Source organism: Prosopis cineraria, unplaced genomic scaffold, assembly GCF_029017545.1.
Source record: "Prosopis cineraria cultivar Desert tree isolate PC_DT_omini unplaced genomic scaffold, ASM2901754v1 PC6, whole genome shotgun sequence".
Classification (NCBI taxonomy): Eukaryota; Viridiplantae; Streptophyta; class Magnoliopsida; order Fabales; family Fabaceae; genus Prosopis; species Prosopis cineraria.
The window spans coordinates 35,578,410-35,597,944 of record NW_026555337.1 but is presented as its reverse complement, the minus strand read 5'-3'; the positions used below and the strand labels follow the sequence as shown (position 1 = coordinate 35,597,944).

Genomic DNA, 19,535 nt, shown 5'->3' with positions numbered 1-19,535 from the left:
TTTGCAATTAAGTTGTAAGGATAAAAACATTCAAAGAGTAGTTAGTTTTTAACTATGTTAATTATTTTATTAGTGGTGGAAGTTAGTTAAAAAATGCCTTGTAATTTCAAATGGAAGGAGCGTGATTTACATGAATAAGGTGATTCATTGTGCTCCCCCAATCCTGATCCATTTAAAAAAATTTTCTAGAAAACTTTCTTTGTCCAAGATATAGATTTTTGAGTAGTTATATTTTTTTTTCAACTGTACCCTATGTAATCTATTATTCCTTTGTAAAAAATAGTTCTTGGAATTTCAATTGTTCTTATTAAAGTATTGTGGATTATTTTTTTATCAATTTATATAGGATATTTAATCATAATATAATTATAAGGATATATATACTTTTTTTAAATGTCAAGATTTAAATCAACCTTTTTAGAAACATGAAGTAATTATCAATGTCATGGACTAGAGACAGTAATACTCTCTTCAGTCCCTATTTTAGAGCACATCCTAGAAGGATGTTTTAGTCCTTAATACTTCTCAATCATCTTAAATTATAAGATATTTTTTTTTTAAAATTGACATCTCAAAATATAAATCATTTTGAGAATATTAAGATTTTATTAAATAATCTTATTTTAATATTATCCTTTCTATCTCTATTTAATTTTCATCCTACTCTCTTTTTAATATATTAAATGAATGATATTTTTAAAATTTTATATTTTCATTTTTTAAAAAAAAAGTTGTAAAGTGTTTTTAATAAGGTTTATTGGTGTATGAGATTTTGTTATAATTTATGATGGAGAGAGTATAAGGCATTTGATAGGGTAATTATGTTTTTCAATATTATCCATAATTCATTAATCATTAATATATATCGTAAAGTGCATACCATGGTATTGTTCATCAACAGTTGGATGAACAGTATCATTGTTTTTTTTCTTTTCTTTTTTTAATTTGTTTTGTTATATTAAGAGTTTATATGGAACCCATAATAAAAATTAAAAAAATAGATGTGGAACCCATAGTAAAAAATGCTTCTAAATATGAGAGTCATAAAAAATAATATGTGTGTGATCTAATATTTTTTTTTTGCAAATGTAAGAAATATATCATTTGTTATTTGTATTTTGTATATGTATAAGATAATTAATTTTATATAGCATACAAATTTAAATAATAAAGTATCAAATATAATATTTTATTATTTAAATCAATCAACTAATTCTCATTTGTTTTTATATATAAGTAAATTTTAATCAATTCACACAATGTAAAAAATTGATCAATCCTGATAATTATGTTTGAAATTAAAAAAATTTGAATTGAGACGTTTTTGTGACTAACATTTTATTTTCTCCTAATTTAATGATACTATCATTTTTTTGGACAGAAATGATACTATCATTTAATGAAGAGTAATTAAGAAAAAAATGTCATAAATACTTTTTCAAAAATTATTTTGTTGCTTCTAAAAAAAATGACAACAAACTATATGAAAATGTTTGAGAGGTGGGATTTTAAATTTTAGTGCCTTCAATTTTAGAAAAAGAGATAACTGTGGTTAGAAAGTTTTGAGTTGATTTCTTTTTTCATTTTTTTACATCTCTCAACTAAAATTTTATAACATTTTTGTCCATTTTATAAAAAATCAACTCATTAAAATATTATCTTTTTTATTTATTTTAAACAAAAAATGGGGGTTAATATTCCAGTGCATTGCATGGGTATAACATCTAGTTATGAGAGAATGTAATATAAATTTTCAGTTAAGTATAAGTAAAATTGAAAGTTTATTCTATTTTTAAACAAAGTAAATAACTAAACCACATCTTCTTTGTTTCTAGTGAGATAGTTAGAGGTTCCTTGTGTAGGGAATAGTGGGAGTATTATACATATATATATATATATATATATAGGATATTAATTCCCTTTATTTTCTCCATTCAATATTATAAGGCATTTTTTAGGGTAAAGTATAATGTTAAAAAATGTAAGCATTTTGGTTCTTTTCAAGGTGCAAGTAATAAAGCTTTTTTTTTTTTCAAAATACACTTAATTAAGGGGTAATTAATAAGGCTTTTTTAATTGAGATACTTTATTAAATAAATGTAAACATGAAAAAGAATATGTAATTATTTTTGATACAATTACCTATTATGTATGAGGATCATATTGGCAACAAAGTTTTCCCAATGAGTATTTAACACAGCTATATTTTCAAAACTCAAACTTAATATCACTAGTTAGTATAACCCTTTACCAGTTGAGCTACATGCTCGTTCGTAAAGAGTGTAATTTTAAAAATAAACAACTATTTTTTGGATATAATTTGATTAAAATGTTTTATAATATTGAGCAGAAGAAGGAGTAACATGTAAATAACAAAATATAATTGAGTAAATAAAATTATTAACATAGAAAAATTGCCAAATGTCACCAATGCAACCATAAGGGACCAAAAATACACCTCATCATACTCATACGTAACCGCATATTTATTTTTCCAAGGGAACAACCTTCAGACATTGAAAAAGGAAATATCAAGTTTGCCATTATTTTATTTGTGCTTAGCAGTTAAGGAATTCAATATATTAATTAAGTATTAATTGCATTAATTATATATTACATTACTATATATAATAATAAAAAAATTCTTCAAACACATGACAAGCATGAGCAGGTGTTGATTCCAATGAAGCGAGTTTTGCTTATAAATTGAGGTTTCTTCCAAAACACGTATCACTTTTTTCTTCTTCAATCTATATAGCTCTGAAAAGAAGCTCGAAGCAATTTCATCAATGGCTACCTTGATTGCTCCTAATGAAATTTCTCCTGTTCAAGATGCTGAAGCTCTCCACAAGGCCTTCAAGGGTATAAAAGATCTTTCTCTCTAAACCTTGTATATATATAATCAAATTATTCTGTATTCATTAGTGAATTGAATTGAAACAAGATTCTTTCGAGTGAAAACTCTATTACCTATGCTATTACGTTTTTATGATTCAAACCCGAAACTCTTGATTAATTAAACTGATAAAACTCCATCTATCGTAAGAAGGTGTTGATGCCATTGGCTTAAATCTCTTCCATTTGATTCCATAAATTGCTGTTCATGAAAGTGTTACTAATAATCTGGAAATAAATAAATACTACAATTATTATTCAAATTTTAAGTCAGGTCGCGGGTTCCAAATAAAAGTAACTTTTTTTAACGCGGTTTTTTATCCACAAAATTTTTAACTCAACTAAATCACACCAAATCATTTTCATTACACACAATATGAATATATCCGTTCATATAAGAGAAAATGTAATATTACTGATGTGGAGTTAAATTTTGTAGGATGGGGCACTGATGAGAAGGCAGTAATATTAATATTGGGTCACTGAAACACTTTTCAAATTCAGCAGATCAGACAATCCAATGAACAACTTTATGAAGAGAATCTAATCAAACGCTTCGAGTCTGTGCCCTCAGGTGATTTTGAGGTATATTTTTTTGGGTCTTTATTATATGGCATCTTCTTGAATAGATAAATGATCCTTGTTATAAGTGATCACTTTATAGAGTACATTAATTAAGTTTGTTTTAATATTATCCCTATTTAAAGACTAAAACAATGAGAGATAATGTAATAATGCATATATTAATTTTTTTAAATATGTGTGAAATTAAAAATTTATTTTTTAATAAAGACTGGGGTGGTACATCTCCTTTCATCCTAGTTTTATAATATTTTTTTTGGAAAAATTATGCATATCAATTAAGTTTATTGAATACATTTTATAATTTATTTTTGAAAACACAAATGTAAATTTTCCAAAATACTCCTCATTTAATGTAACCTTATCTGTGAAACACTAAATAGAGGGAAAATGTAATAAAAAAGAAATGGTAATATTGTGCCAAGTTTAACAAATAAAACTTTATTTTTACTAAAGTGTCTTATATTTTGGCAAATCAAATTATCTCTTGATGAAGTGTCCTATAAACTAGGACGTACGGAATATATTATATTGCTTTTTGTATATAGATTTATTAAAGTTAGTACTTTTCTTTTCCACACTTGTGTGTATTTACAAGTTTAATTAATCTGGAAATAAAACAGAGAGCTGTGTATCGATTGGTATTGGAGCCAAGAGATCGAGATGTAGTGTTGGCAAACGTGGCCAGTAGAAATAGCAAGAATGTTGATTACAGTGTCATTGTGGAAATCTCTTGTATCTATTCATCTGAAGAACTCTTGGCTATGAGACGAGCCTATCACAATCGTTATGAGCATTCTTTGGAAGAAGATGTTGCTTCTCATACCACTGGTTATCTTCGTCAGGCAAGTTTTATTTAATTAATTGGGGCTATGTATAATAATGTATATTAAAGATCTCCTAAATGTAAATTTAAGTCTGAAACCCGAGATTATTAGCTATTCATATAGGAAAAATATCAGTCCACATACTTATACTTTTATTGTGTCTTCTTTTTAGTCCTTATAATTTATTTTCATTGTTCATATTATCCATTCTATTTAATTCATTTGCAATTTAAACAGAACCCACAAGGACCATGTGACGGCACCAAATAAATGGTGTGTTTTTTCTTGCTAATGTAGACTTAACACAGTTCAAATTATAAGATGATCTGGAAAACTGGTTTGGATCCACTTGCTAGATGAATGGTGAACCGTGAATTGTGTTTAGTTCATATGTCCGCAAAATAAATATTGTTGCTAGCTCATGGTCCTTAAAGGTAATTTAAAAAAAAATCGGAAGGACTAACATTATATTGCAGACAATAAATAGAAAGGATGAAAATAAACAGAACTAATAACAAAACATGATTAAAGCAGGGAGAATCACATTTAAGGACTAGCAAAAAATTATTTGCAGCTTTTGGTAGGGTTGGTGAGCTCATACAGGTACGAAGGTGATGAAATAAATGCGAGGTTGGCACAAACTGAAGCTAACATTCTTCATGATGCTCTCAAACACAAGAGTGGCAATCACGAAGAGGTTGTAAGGATTCTCACTACCAGAAGCAACACTCAACTTGTTGCAACTTTCAATCGCTATAGAGACGATCATGGAACTTCCATCACTAAGGTTCAATAATTATCTCTTGATTATATTTATTATTTTTTAATTTTTCCTCATACTAGTTATAATTATTTCTTGATTTTATTTGTGCAGAAATTGCTGGATGATGCATCTGATGATTTCCTCAAGGCAGTTCACACTGTCATTCGTTGCATCAATGACCACCAAGAGTACTATGAAAAGGTATAATTATGTTTGTAATTAACAACGTTAGTTTCTTTTGTTATAAGATTAACAGATTAACCTAGGTGGAAAAATTCTTACTTATATCTTTATAGGTTCTTCGAAATGCGATTAAGAGGATAGGGAATTATGAGGATGCACTGACACGTGTCATCGTGACAAGGGCTGAGAAGGATTTGAAGCATGTAAAAGATCTGTATTACAAGAGGAACAGTGAGCATCTTGAGCATTCAGTAGCTAAGGAAGTTTCTGGAGATTACAAGAAGTTTCTGCTCACTCTTCTGGGACAAGAATAATATGATTGAGTTCTTCGCTGATCTTCTAATAATAATCAATGAGCAACTTAATGATGAATATTGATCGAGTTCATTAATTAGTTCATCTTAGTGTATGTGGTGGTGCTTGTCATCATATTTCATATTTCCTCTAAATTTGATCTCTGTTTCGATCATTTCTGATCAGAGGCACAAACCTGTGTTTACTTATCTCTCTGTGCGTGACAACTTGGACTTTCAATCTCCATTGTTAATGCAATAGTTGGTTTTACTAGAATCATGATTAATTTCTCCCGCCAAAATATTTTTACTTGCAAGTATCCGACATCAATATTATTGATCGACACCGTATGTAGTAAGAACTGTAATTTGAGATAGAAATATCAACATGAATTGAGTTTAATAAAAAGGGCGAGTACCTCATAATGGAACCATGATTCAAATATTCATTAGGAGGGGTTTCATATTTAATCTTTGACCGAACAGGATTATTCTTAAGAAGGATTGGGATGTGCAAGAAAAAAAAAGTTGAGATAGAAATCTAGAAAAATTTATTGCCAACAAGGACGTAGTAAAACTTTTACAACGAATTTGCAACGAAAAATTGTTTTATCACAAATTCTGTCAATCTTTCTGTTTTTCTGTGACTAATCCAATTTTAAAATTGTTGGGTCTGACCGCCTCTCCTAAAGTAATGAGAAGAAAGAAAGAACAAAAGAAGAAGGGATATAAACCAATGAGTATTAGTATAATTATCGAAATCTATTGATTTAAAAATTTTATTAAACTATTAATATATATATATATATATATATATAAGTTGGCCTACATAGCTCTTCTCTAGTGCAAATTTAAACTCGTCCATTATTTATTCGGTAAAGATTTGGGTCCATTTGTTCATGTTTATAAATTGAGTTAGTTTTAAATAATATAATTTTTTATTAAAAGTTTATTAAAAGTAGAAATTTTTTCGGGTTTGGACACGCAGAAATATTCATTGTTTAGTAATATTTAAATCTTATGATATGTATGTTTGATAGTATTTTCATTAACTTTCTTTCTCAAGCATCACATGTGATTATTTTTAAAAAATTATTCCAAGTAACTTCCTAAAATAATAAGAAACCAAATTTTTCCTAGTTTCAGAAACGATATGCCAAAATATATCTTAAGTGATATTTCCAATTAATATTATGACTATTATATTAATATTAATGTTGATAATTAATCCTGCCAGTACAAAAAAGGGAGAATTTCAATAAAAGATTAGTGAAGCATAATGACACAAATAACCCTACTAAATGCAAGGAAAACTAGCCGGAAGAAGAAGGAATCAATTTGAAGCTAGCTACGGCTCATGCCATTTCCCGTCTTTCTCCTTCTGTAGATAATGTAATCTTGCTTAATATTATCTCATTTTGACTGATTTACACGGTCTTCTTTATATACATGTTAGGCTGGGGAAAGATTCATCAATCTTCATCGTCTCATTAAACACAAGTTGTTTGCAGCGTGCAGCATGAGGGGTGGAATAACAATAATAACAACAAGCCTTATTCTATTAGGTAGGGTCAATAACATGAATTGCATGATGCCATTATGCTGCATCATTTATTAAGTTTTTAGGAATCTTGTTAATTAAGAGATCTTGATAAACTATTTTCATAAGTATTATCTTTAGTTTTTCTTTATTTTTTTAACACGGTTCAAAATTATCTATTCTACTCTTCTTAATTGTGCGATGAAGGAAGAGATGAACCAAATCAGCTCCTCATTTGTGTTCTCTTTTTCTTCTTTTCTTCCATTCTCCGCTCCCTCTGAAAAGTCAACAAAATGATTTAAAATAAAAATTAAACAAATTACCAAATTGGCCCTCCAATGCTTAAAAATGCAAAATAAACAAAACTAAATTAATCTAATGAAATTAAACCAAATAAAATCCTAAAAATGAGAATAAAAATTTCTCAAGTAATAAAATGTGTCAAGGAATTAAAATTTTAGATTGAAAACAATTAATTTCAATAAAATGTGAAAAATGATCAAAATGCCCTTAATGCCAAAACTCAATGCAAATGAGCCTATGATCAAATCTAATACTACAATCATGTATATAAGAGTCTAAACCAATAAAATATAGTCATAAATGTAAAAAAAAAGTGTGCAATATATGTGATTTATCACTGCTAAAAGTAAACCTTTGGCAATGACAATAAACTTTTAGCGTTTTGGCGGCGACTATGTTTGTCACCTCCAAAACTATTAACGATCAGACTTTTGGTGGTGATCCTTTGGCTGCAAAAAAATTGCCGTTAAAAACTTTTAGTAGCGACTTGCTGCCAAAAGTTATTTTTTTTTTGGTAGTGTTTGTCTTCCACATTTAAAAGTCCTATAAAAAAAAAAAGCGATACCCATTTTTTACACAATAATAGAAGACAACCCGTCTCTCATCCCAAAAATTGTTGGGCCAAAAAATTTATAAATGAAAATTTTAACATTAAATATAGATTGTCTTCTGGCTTAGCAAACTTTTCATTTTTATTTTATATTTATCAAAATAAAATTATATATTTGTTAACAAATTTATTTATAACCAATCTGGCTAGTACAGATTTAACCTAGACAATCTAATTTAATATTAAAATTTTTATATTTTTATAAATTGATTATCCAAATGTACTTTGGATAGTAAAGATATCACTTGAACAATTTAATTTAATATTTATTTTTTTATAATTTTTATAAATTAACTACCTAGATGTATTCTGGATGTTATAGATTTAAGGAAAAATTAATCTTTTAATCCTTCAAATTTTAACTCACTTGTAACTCAGTCCTTCAACTATGACTCGTTGCGACTTAGTCCTTTAACTATAACTCGCTGTGACTCAGTCCCTCAACTTTTAATTTACTTATAATTCGATCCTTATTTTTTAATTTTTTTAAAAAATATCTTATCAAATAAGAGGGATAAAAAATGCTCATATATTATTCTAAAATACCCTCCTTTTGCTCATTGATGTGAGATATAAGCTAACATGAAAAAAAAATTAACAAAAGTTTAGGGACTAATTTGTAAGTAATTCAAAAGTTGAGGGACTGAGTCATAAACAAGTCATAGTTGAGGGACCGAGTCACAGCAAGTCATAATTGAGGGACTGAGTTACAAGTGAATTAAAAGTTGGAGGACTAAGATTAATTTTTCCTAGATTTAATATTAAGATTTTTCGTATTTTTTATAAATTTTTATTTTGGTAATACAATGTTAAAGATTTTCAGGAAAAGGAGAGGCTAATTGGCATTGGAATTGTACGAACACCCCTAGTTTTTATATTATAGGTCGAATTGATCAATCCAATGCAAAATGAAACCACAACCTTCCAAAATGTTTCACGTGACTTTCAGTCCATAATTTCCTTTTGTTCACATTTGTAAATTAATTATTCAAAATCATATATATATATATATATATTGCACCTCCCCCAGTGTCGGAGCCAGGATTTTAGGTCAGGGGGCAAGTTCATTTACATATTAATAACTCAACAACCAAGAATTAAAAAATTATTTAAAAATTACATATCTTATAAATTTTCTCTACATAGTTTCATGTTTTGGAATCGTTGAATAATCAACTCATTATCAATGCTTTTGAATACATCATTTTTAATGTATGTCACTAGGCAGTCATTCATCCATAGATTCCCCATTCAATTGTGTAATTGATTTTTCACAAACTTCATAGCAAAAAAAACTCTTTCTACTATTGCTGTGGCAACAGACAATACCATTGCCAATTTCAAGAGAAGATAAACCAATGGATAAATAATATGTCTTCTGATGTCAACTAATTTTTCTACAAGACTATTGATTCCTTTTATAGATGCAATTTCAAACATTGCTTCATATATCAATGATGTAAGTCTCAAGCTGATTGTCAAGTATCACTAAATCAGTTGAGGAAAACTCAAATGGGTAAAATTTGGCAAATTCAATCAACTTTTCCTTATCAAAAGTAGAGAACAAGTTGACTAGATTCAAACAAGACATATAAATCAACAATCAAGTATTTCTCTTGATGAATTGATCATTAAGTTCTTGAAGTTGCATATCTATAATGGTATAAAATAATTCAATTTGATTGTGATGTTCCATGGTGACTGCTTAAACTTTACCTCTACGATGTGATCTACCTTTAGGCAAAAAAGTATCTTCCATGTTAGGAATGTCAATGTCATGCTTCTTGCAAAATAAAATTACTTCTTCTAATAATGACTCCTATCCACTTTCCCTCAAAGTTTGCAACCATTGCTTTGTGATGTTAACCAAGTTCATGGCATTGATAATGTCTTGATCTTTCCTTTGTAATGCATGCGATAGCTCATTTGAGATACCCAACACATTTTTCATTAAATGCAGGGTGAATACAAAATCAAAATCATCTAACAAATACAAAAGACCATTGGCTTTAGCCCTTTGATCTACATTTGATCTATTTTCTTTTATAACTTCAAGAACATCAATCACAGCAGAAAACATGAGTATTAAATTTATGAAAGTTGCATAATATGAACTCCAACGAGTATCAGTACTTTGCTTAAGATTAGTTTCTTGATTCAAGCCTCATCCACTGGGAATTTCTCCTGTTTCTAATGCTTCTTTAATATGGGCAATTTGTTTTTCATGAAACAAGTCATGTCACTTACAAGAACCCCCCACAACATTTGATATAGTGGACACTAGATTAAAAAGAGAGGCAACTTGAATGTGATTTTTAGCTACAGCAACTAATGTAAGTTGTAGTTGATGAGCAAAGCAATGCACATATAATGCATATGGGTTTTTCTGTAATATTAAACTTTTCGGACCATAGAATTCACCTTGCATATCGCTATCACCATCATAACCTTGTCTATGAATTCTTGATATGCTTAACCCATACTTACATAGCAATTTTCAATTGCCAATTTCAAGGACCAAGCAATAGTCTCTATGACATGGACTATACCAATAAAACGCTCAACAATACTTCCTTTCTTATTAACATAACATAAATCAAGGGCCATTTGTTCTTTATTTGAACAATCATGTGACTCATCAACAATAATAGCAAATGGTTCATCTTTAATGTCACTAATTATAGCATCAGTGGTTTCTAATATAGCGGTATTAACAATATCCTTTTGAATTTTAGGAGCAGTTAATTGATTATTTTCAAGAGCATTTTCCAAGACAACTTGATTTATTGATTCATTGTGATTAACAAGAAACTTAAGAAGTTCATGAAAGTTACCTTGATTATTGGAGGTGCTTGACTCATCATCACCACGAAAGGCTAATCTTTGCTTTAACAAAAAGCGAACACAATCAATTGATGCTATCAAATGTCTTCGATACAAATCTCAAACTTGCTCTGATTACCTAACAATAGCAACTTCAATATATTGATTTTGATTCATCAAATCCTAACATTTTTTCTAAGCAATGTTGTGAGCACTATTTAGACCTCCAACATAAGATGAAAGCTTTTCTTTCTTGTGCCAATTTGTGAATCCTTGTGTCATAAATATATCACCACCTGATTACTTTCCAACATCAGGCCTAAAAAGATAACAACATAAGCAGAATGTTGCATCTTTTTCTATACCATATTCCAACCAATTTCCAAATTCACTAAACCAAGCAGGACAAAATCTTCTCTTAGAATTCCTAAAATTTCTTTGTGGAAAATTATGTTGGGTAGGCTAACATGGTCCTTTCTACAAATATGCTCTTCGTAACTTTTCTTGAACATTAGGATGATATGATGAAATTTTAATTCTTTTTCCTAGATCAAATTGCAGATCTTGCAAGTTTATTCCAATTTGTTGCTGTGATTGAAAACTCGATTCACAAGGCTTTGATGAAGATGGTTGTTTTTGTTCATCTAATGACAATTTTCTCTTAAAAAATATCTCCATTTTCTATTCAAGATTTATAAAAATTGTAATTACTCAGTTGCAATATATTCAAGATTAAGATTTAAGAGAATGGCTAAAAAAACTAAATTTATTTCTTAAAATATAAAAGTGGAAAAAATTAGGCATTTGAAGACAAATTCATATAAGACAAATATCTTAATAAATACTAATTTTTTATGCCATTAAAGGTGTTACCTGGTACAAGCCATGTGCTCACTCTTGTGTGAAGAAAAGAAAGGTTTCACCTTTTTTTCTTTTTTTTGGTCTTTTTCCTTCCTTCTCTCCTCCTTTTTGTCCTTTGTTTTCTTCTCTTTCTTGCTTCAATACTTGAAAGACAGAGCAAAGTGAGATCGATAGCATGCTTTAATTCTTCAAATACTAGTGGGCACAGTGGGCGTCAGTGGCAAACCTTCAACATGCGACACAGAGCAAAGCGAGATTGGGAAATTAGGGAAGACGGAAACACTCTATTTTTTAATTTTTTAAAAATTGAATTACTGATTTTTTATAAAATAATATTAGTGCTGGGTATAGTAAAATTATGGGCTAAAATTTACTAGGCTTTGAGTTTAAAATTGGACCTGAGTTAAAAGTAACATAAAATGGGTTTAAAATTTAAATACTGAAACAAGAGGGTGCAAAATATAAAATTAATAGGGTGTAAAATATAAAAAAATCTATATTCCATTACATGTAATGTTTTCCAATTGAGGGGGGCACTCAATTGCATGTGGCTCCGCCACTGACCTCTCCCCTCCCCCTAAATTTTTAGACATTTTTTTGGTACATTGCAAAAAATTTTAAATATGTCATCATATTTACCCTTCCGTTCAAAATCACAGGACATTTTTAGACATATTGTGTTTAAAAATGTAAACAATTTTGGTGTTTTCTTTGAATAATTAATGAGATCTTTTTAAAAATATCTTTAATGAATACTTACTATGTTGAATATTATAGGAGAATTTTAATCAAATTACTTAACTTCACCTTCAATGAATTAATTAACTATCTTTAAAATATACATTTTTCCATGTTAACACTTATTTAATAGAATGTTTCAATTAGAAAATTTTATTAATTACACTCCTTAATTAATGGCATCTTTTAAAAAAAAATCTCATTATTTACACCTTGAAGGATCCGAAATGGTTTATATTTTTTAACATCTTATTTTAAAAAAAGGTTTTGTATTTTTTAATGGAGGGAGTATTTGAAACTAATAAAGTTCTCATATTTATTTGTAATTATATTGTCCTATTAAACAAGGATAAAAACATTGAAAGAGTAGTTATTTTTTAATTATATTAATTATTTTATTGGTGGTGGAAGTTAGTTAAAAATGCCTTGTATAGGTATAAATAAAAGTTTATTATATTTTTAGACAAAGTTAATAACTAAACCACATCTTAATTTCAGTGAAATAGTTAGAGGTTCCTTGTATAAGAACTAGAGGGATTATTTTATATATATTGGTATATTAATTGCTTCCCTTTATTTTCTTCATTCAGGAATTTTTATGTAAAGTATTATATTAAAAAATGTAAGGCATTTTGGTTTTTTAAGGTGCAATTAATAAATTTTTTTAAAAATACCCTTAATTAAGGGGTAATTAATAAAGTTTTAAATTGAGACATCTTATTAAATAAATGTAAACATGAAAAGATGTGTAATTTTATTTTTGGTGGGACCATTATTCATAGGTTGAGTTAGGTAGGACCACAATTTCCCAAAGAGTATTTAATACATCTACATACTCAAGACTCAAACTCAAGATTACTAGTTATTACAACCTCTTATTAGTTGAGCTATGTGCTTGTTTGTAAAGAATGTGTAATTTCAAAGATAAGCAACTATCTTTTTTTGAATTTAATTTGATTAAAATGTGTTATAATACTGAACAAAAGGGGTAACATACAAAAAATGAAATATAATTGAGTAAACAAAAGTATTAGCATGGAAAAATTGCCAAATGTCGCCCATGCAACCATAATGGACCAAAAAAACACCATCATGAACTATTATACTCATAAATAACCGCATATTCATTTTTCCAAGGAAAAAACCTTCAGATATTGAAGTAGGGAATGTGAGAGAATATCAAGTTTTCCACTATTTTATCTGTGCTTAGCAGTTAAGGAGTTCAATGTATTAATTAAGCATTCATTGCATTAATTATATATTATATTAATATATGTAATAATATAAAGTTCTTCAAACACATGACAAGCATGAGCAGGCGTTGATTCCTACGAAGCCAGTTTTGCTTATAAATTGAGGTTCCTTTCAAAACACCCATCACTTTTATCTTCTTCAATCTATATAGCTCTGAAAAGAAGCTCGAAGCAATTTCATCAATGGCTACCTTGATTGATCCGAATGAAATCTCTCCTGTTCAAGATGCTAAAGCTCTCCACAAGGCCTTCTAAGGTATATAAGATCTTTCTATCTAAACCCCCCCCCACACACATACATATATATAATAAAATTATTCTGTATTTATTCGTGAATTCAATCGAAACGGGACTCTTTCAAGTAAAAACTCTACTATGTATGTGATTACATTTTTAGGATTCAAACTCGAAATCTTTGATTAATTAAACTGATACAATACTCTCTCCATCGTAAGGAGTTGTTGATGCCATTGTGACAACATGCCATCGGCTTAAATCCCTCCCATTTGATTCCATAAATTTCTGTTCATGAAAGTGTTACTAATAATCTGGAATTAAATGCTACAATTATTATTCGAATTTTAAGTCTGGTTGGGTTCAAAGTAAAAGTAACTTTTTTTAACGCAGTTTTTTATCCACAAAATTTTTAACTCGATTAAATCACACCAAATCATTTCCATTACACTCAATATGAATATATCCATTCATACTACTGATGTGGAGTTAAATTTTGTAGGATGGGGCACTGATGAGAAGGAAGTAATGTTAATATTGGGTCACAGAAACACTTCTCAAATTCAGCAAATCAGGCAATCTTATGAACAACTTTATGAAGAAGATCTCATCAAACACCTCGAGTCTGAGCTCTTGGGTGATTTTGAGGTATGTTTCTTTCCGTCTTTATTATATGGCACCTTCTTGAATAGATAAATGATCCTTGTTATAAGTGATCACTTGGTCGAGCACATTAAGTTTTTTTTAATATTATCCCTATTTTAAGTCTTTAGAAATGAGAGATAATGCAATGCATATATGAAAAATTTTCATTAAAATATGTGTAAAATTAGAAATTTATTTCATCATAGTAAGATAATTAAAAGTGCTTTATAATAAATACCAGGCCAGTACAACTCCATCCATCCCAATTTTATAAGATATTTTATGGCAAAATTATGGGTAATAATAAAGTTCATTAAATATACTTTACAATTTTATGTTTTCAAAACACAAATATAAATTTTTCAAAATACCCCTCAATTAATATAGCCTTATTTTTGAAACACTAAATAGAGGGAAAAATGTAATAAAAAGGGAATAGTAATGTTGGAATAAGTATAACAAATAAAACCTTATTTTTATTAAAATATCTTATATTTTGAGATATCAAATCATCTCCTAAAGTGTCTTATAAACTAGGATTGGATATATTATATAGATTTATTAAAATTAGTATTTTTCTTTTCCACCTTATGTGTGTATTTACAAGTTTAATTGATCTGGAAATATAATAAAATACAGAGAGCTGTGTATCGATGGTTATTGGAACCAATAGATAGAGATGCAGTGTTGGCAAATGTGGCCATTAGAAATAGCAAGAATGTTGATTACAATGTCATTGCGGAAATCTCATGTATCAATTCATCTGAAGAGCTCTTGGCTGTGAGACGAGCCTATCACAATCGTTATAAGCATTCTTTGGAAGAAGATGTTGCTTTTCATACCACTGGTTATCTTCGTCAGGCAAGTTTTATTTAATTAATGAGGGCTATGTGTAATAATGTATATACAAAATTAAATTTTACCTATATACATTCAGTTTCCGATGCATTGAACTTCAACAAGAAGACTAGTAAAGATCTCCCAAATGCAAATTTAAGTCTCAAACTTGACATTATTAGCTATTCAATAGGAAAAATATCACTCCATATGCTTGTACTTCAATTATCATTTGTTTTTAGTCCTTATAATTTATTTTCATTATTGTTCATATCATCCATTCTATTTAATTCATTTGCAGTTTATAAAATACCCACAAGGACCATGTAACCGCACCAAATAAATGGTGTGTTTTATCTTGCTAATGTAGACTTAACACAGTTCAAATTATATGATGATTTGGAAAACTGATTTTGATCCGCTAGATGAATGCTGAACTGTAAATTGTGTTAAGTTCATTTGCCGGCAAAATAAATACCGTTAAGACTAGCTCATGGTCCTTACAAGTATTTTTTTTTTTCAAAATAAGAATAACTAACATTGCATAAATAAATAGAAAGAATGATAATATACAGGAGCTGATAACAAAACACGATTAAAGTAAGGAGAATTACATCCAAGGACCTGGCAAGAAATTTATTCGCAAATAAGGATCAATACGAAATAAATTATTATTAAAATAGGAACACGGACTTTTTTTTTTAAATGGAACTTGTTATTAGTCATTGTTTGCATAATAAGTTTCTTGCCGGATCCTTGAACGTGATTCTTCCATTAAAGTATAGGGACATGTCTTCTACCAAAAAAAATGTATAGGGATGGAAATGTTATTTTCCTAGTATATATAAACATGTTGAAATGAATGGCTGAGTGAAAAAATATTAATCTTAGTTGAGTGTTTTGAGCAGCTTTTGGTAGGGTTGGTGAGCTCATACAGGTATGAAGGTGATGAAATAAGTGCAAGGTTGGCACAAGCTGAAGCTAACATTCTTCATGATGCTCTCAAAACACAAGAGTGGCAATCAGGAAGAGGTTATAAGGATTCTTACTACTAGAAGCAAGACTCAACTTGTTGCAACTTTCAATCGCTATAGAGATGATCGTGGAACTTCCATCACTAAGGTTCAATAATTATCTCTTGATTATATTTATTATTTTCAAATTTTTCCTTTTACTATAGTTATAATTGTTTCTTGATTTTAATTATTTGTGCAGAAATTGCTCGATGATGCATCTAATGATTTCCTCAGGGCAGTGCACACTGTAATTCATTGCATCAATGATCATCAAAAGCATTACAAAAAGGTATAATTAAGTTTGTAATTAACAACGTTAGTTTCTTTTGTTATAAGATTAACGTAGGTGGAAAATTTCCTATTTATATTTTTATAGGTTCTGCAAAATGCCATTAAGAGGATAGGGAATTATGAGGATGCACTAACACGTGTCATTGTGACAAGGGCTGAGAGGGATTTGAACCATATAAAGGATCTGTATTACAAGAGGAACAGTGAGCATCTGGAGCATTCAGTGGCTAAGGAAGTTTCTGGAGATTACAAGAAGTTTCTGCTCACTCTTTTGGGACAAGAATAATATGATTAAGTTCTTCGCTAATCTTCTAATAATAATTAATGAGGCAACTTATGATGAACATTCATCGAATTCATTAATTAGTTCATCTCAATGTATGTGGTGGTGCTTGTCATCATATTTTATATTTCCTCTAAATTTGAGTCCCTGTTTCGATCATTTCTGATCAGAGGCACAAACCTGTGTTTATTCATCTCTCTGTGCGTGACAACTTGGACTTTCAATCTCCATTGTTAATGCCATAGCTAGTTTTACTAGAATCATAATTAATTTCTCCCACCAAAATATTTTTTCTTGCAATTACTTGACATCAATATTTTTGATCGACACCGTATATAGTAAGAACTGTAACTTAAGATGGAAATATCTCCTTGAATTGAGTTTAATAAAAAGGGCGAGTAACTCATAATAGAACCATGATTCAAATATTCATATTTAATCCTCGATCTTGTCTTGAACAAGAATATTCCTAAGAAGAATCAGGATGTGCAAGGAAAAAAAAAAGTTGAGACAGAAATCAAGAAAAATCTATTGCCAACAAGGATGTAGCAAAATTTTTGCAACGAATTTGCAACAAAAAATTGTTTTATAACAAATTCTGTCAATTTTTTTGTTTTTCTGTGACTAATCTAAATTGTTGGGTCTGACCACCTCTCCTAAAGTAATGAGAAGAAAAAAAAAGAACAAAAGAAGAAGGGATATAAACCAATGAGTATTATCGAAATTTGTTGTCTTCAAAAATTTTACTAAACTACTAATATATATATATATATATATATATTATAAGTTGGTTTAAATATCTCTTCTCTAGTGCAAATTTAGACTCATCTATGATTTATTCGGTAGAGATTTTGGGTCCATTTCACTACACAAAAAAATGTTACTTTTGGGGCATTTTTTTCTGCTTTAGGTGATTCCGGTGTTTTCTAAAAGCTCCACCAAAACAGATGCCGCCACTAATTTGGTGTTGTTTTACTAAAACACTTGAAAACCACAAAAAATGCCTCATAAGGAGGCATTTTTTTTTAACTAAAAAATGTCTCTAAAGAAGTCATGGAACTAAAGAATTTTTGGAGGCATTTTTATACAAACGCCCTCTTAAGAGGCGCTTCTGAGAAAACACCTCCTGTGGAGGTGTTTCAGGAAAAATGCCCCCTATGGGGGCATTTGTATTGACAACTGCAGAAGACGTGCTTTAGTATAAATAGCCAATTTAAAACGTTTTCCAAAATTTTTAATATTTTATGTTTTAAATTTTCAAAATATGAATTTTATGTTCAATATATAAATTTTACTTCAATCATTTTTACTATTTAATTTACATATTTGAAATTAATATTCAACAAAAATCATTTAATTCTTTTTTAGTGTCATAAGTTTATTTTATTTTATTTTCTTTGTAAGAAATAAATTATTTTGTGACCAAAATAATAAAAAATAATAATTAATGTTAACATGATGATAAAATTACAAATGTTAACTATTAAGAATGTGATGAAGAAGAAACTAATATTGTACGTTGATGCTAATTGCTTGTGGACAGAGGCTGAATCAAATAATTGGCAACCTTGAAAGCCTTTGGTGGAGAAGAGAAAGATGAAAGTATTGTAAAAAGATTTGAAATACAGGGAGCATGGAAGAGGATGACATTATTTATAAACAAAATGAGGTAATAAATGCCTCCACAGGAGGCATTTTAGCTGTAAACACCTCCTATGGGGCATTTTTAGATACAAACCCCAAACCCCGCCAACGGAGGCATTTATCACAAACGCAAACTAAAAAAAAGCCTCATGTGGAGGCGTTTCTTTGATCAAATGCCCCAACAAAAGACATTTGTTAATTATATTTTATATTTTTCTTTAATTATTTTTATTTATTTTATTTTAAATTATTTAAATACAGTATATAAATGAAAATATATTAATATAAGAACACATATATGAAACAAAGTCCATCATAATATTAACCACACATAATAAAAATACATAAGTCTTTACAAACACACCATAGCAAGAGTCACAAATTTTAATTGAGAATATTTAAATCATACAAATAGTATCTTAATAGCAGCCTAGGATACTCATTGCCCATGATTGCTATAAAATGAAACTATACAAAAAATATTTAATTATTATTACTATTAAGCGATATGATTATTCACAAAATTAAATTGATAACCTTAATCATGGTCTCACAAATGTCATCCTTCTTTTGTTGAGGAAACTTTTTTCAATTATTAAATCCAATAGAACACAACTTAGGATTTTTTGCAATGGATGCAATTAAAAACGCAAAAGTCCACTGGATTCATTATCTGACTGTCCATATTCCTTTTTCTCAATCACAATTTTTTCTGTCTTTGGTAATGACCAAACATCCTTCACATATAAATGACGTACTTTAATATTTCCAAATTGATCTACGAAAAAAAAACAAATGCATAATTAATAAGTATGAATATTAAATAAAATTCATTTAAAATATTAAAAGTCAATATTAAATTGTTCAAGAAACATACCTTGAATAGGAACATGCCAACCCCATCATTGAGCATG

The 19,535-nt window shown here is 28.9% G+C and overlaps 2 pseudogenes; both read left to right on the top strand.

The window, feature by feature from the left end:
- Positions 1-2,765: 2,765 nt before the first annotated feature.
- LOC129312508 (annexin-like protein RJ4) lies at positions 2,766-5,564 on the top strand (annotated as a pseudogene).
- An 8,266-nt stretch (positions 5,565-13,830) lies between these two features.
- LOC129312506 (annexin-like protein RJ4) lies at positions 13,831-16,980 on the top strand (annotated as a pseudogene).
- Positions 16,981-19,535: the final 2,555 nt, after the last annotated feature.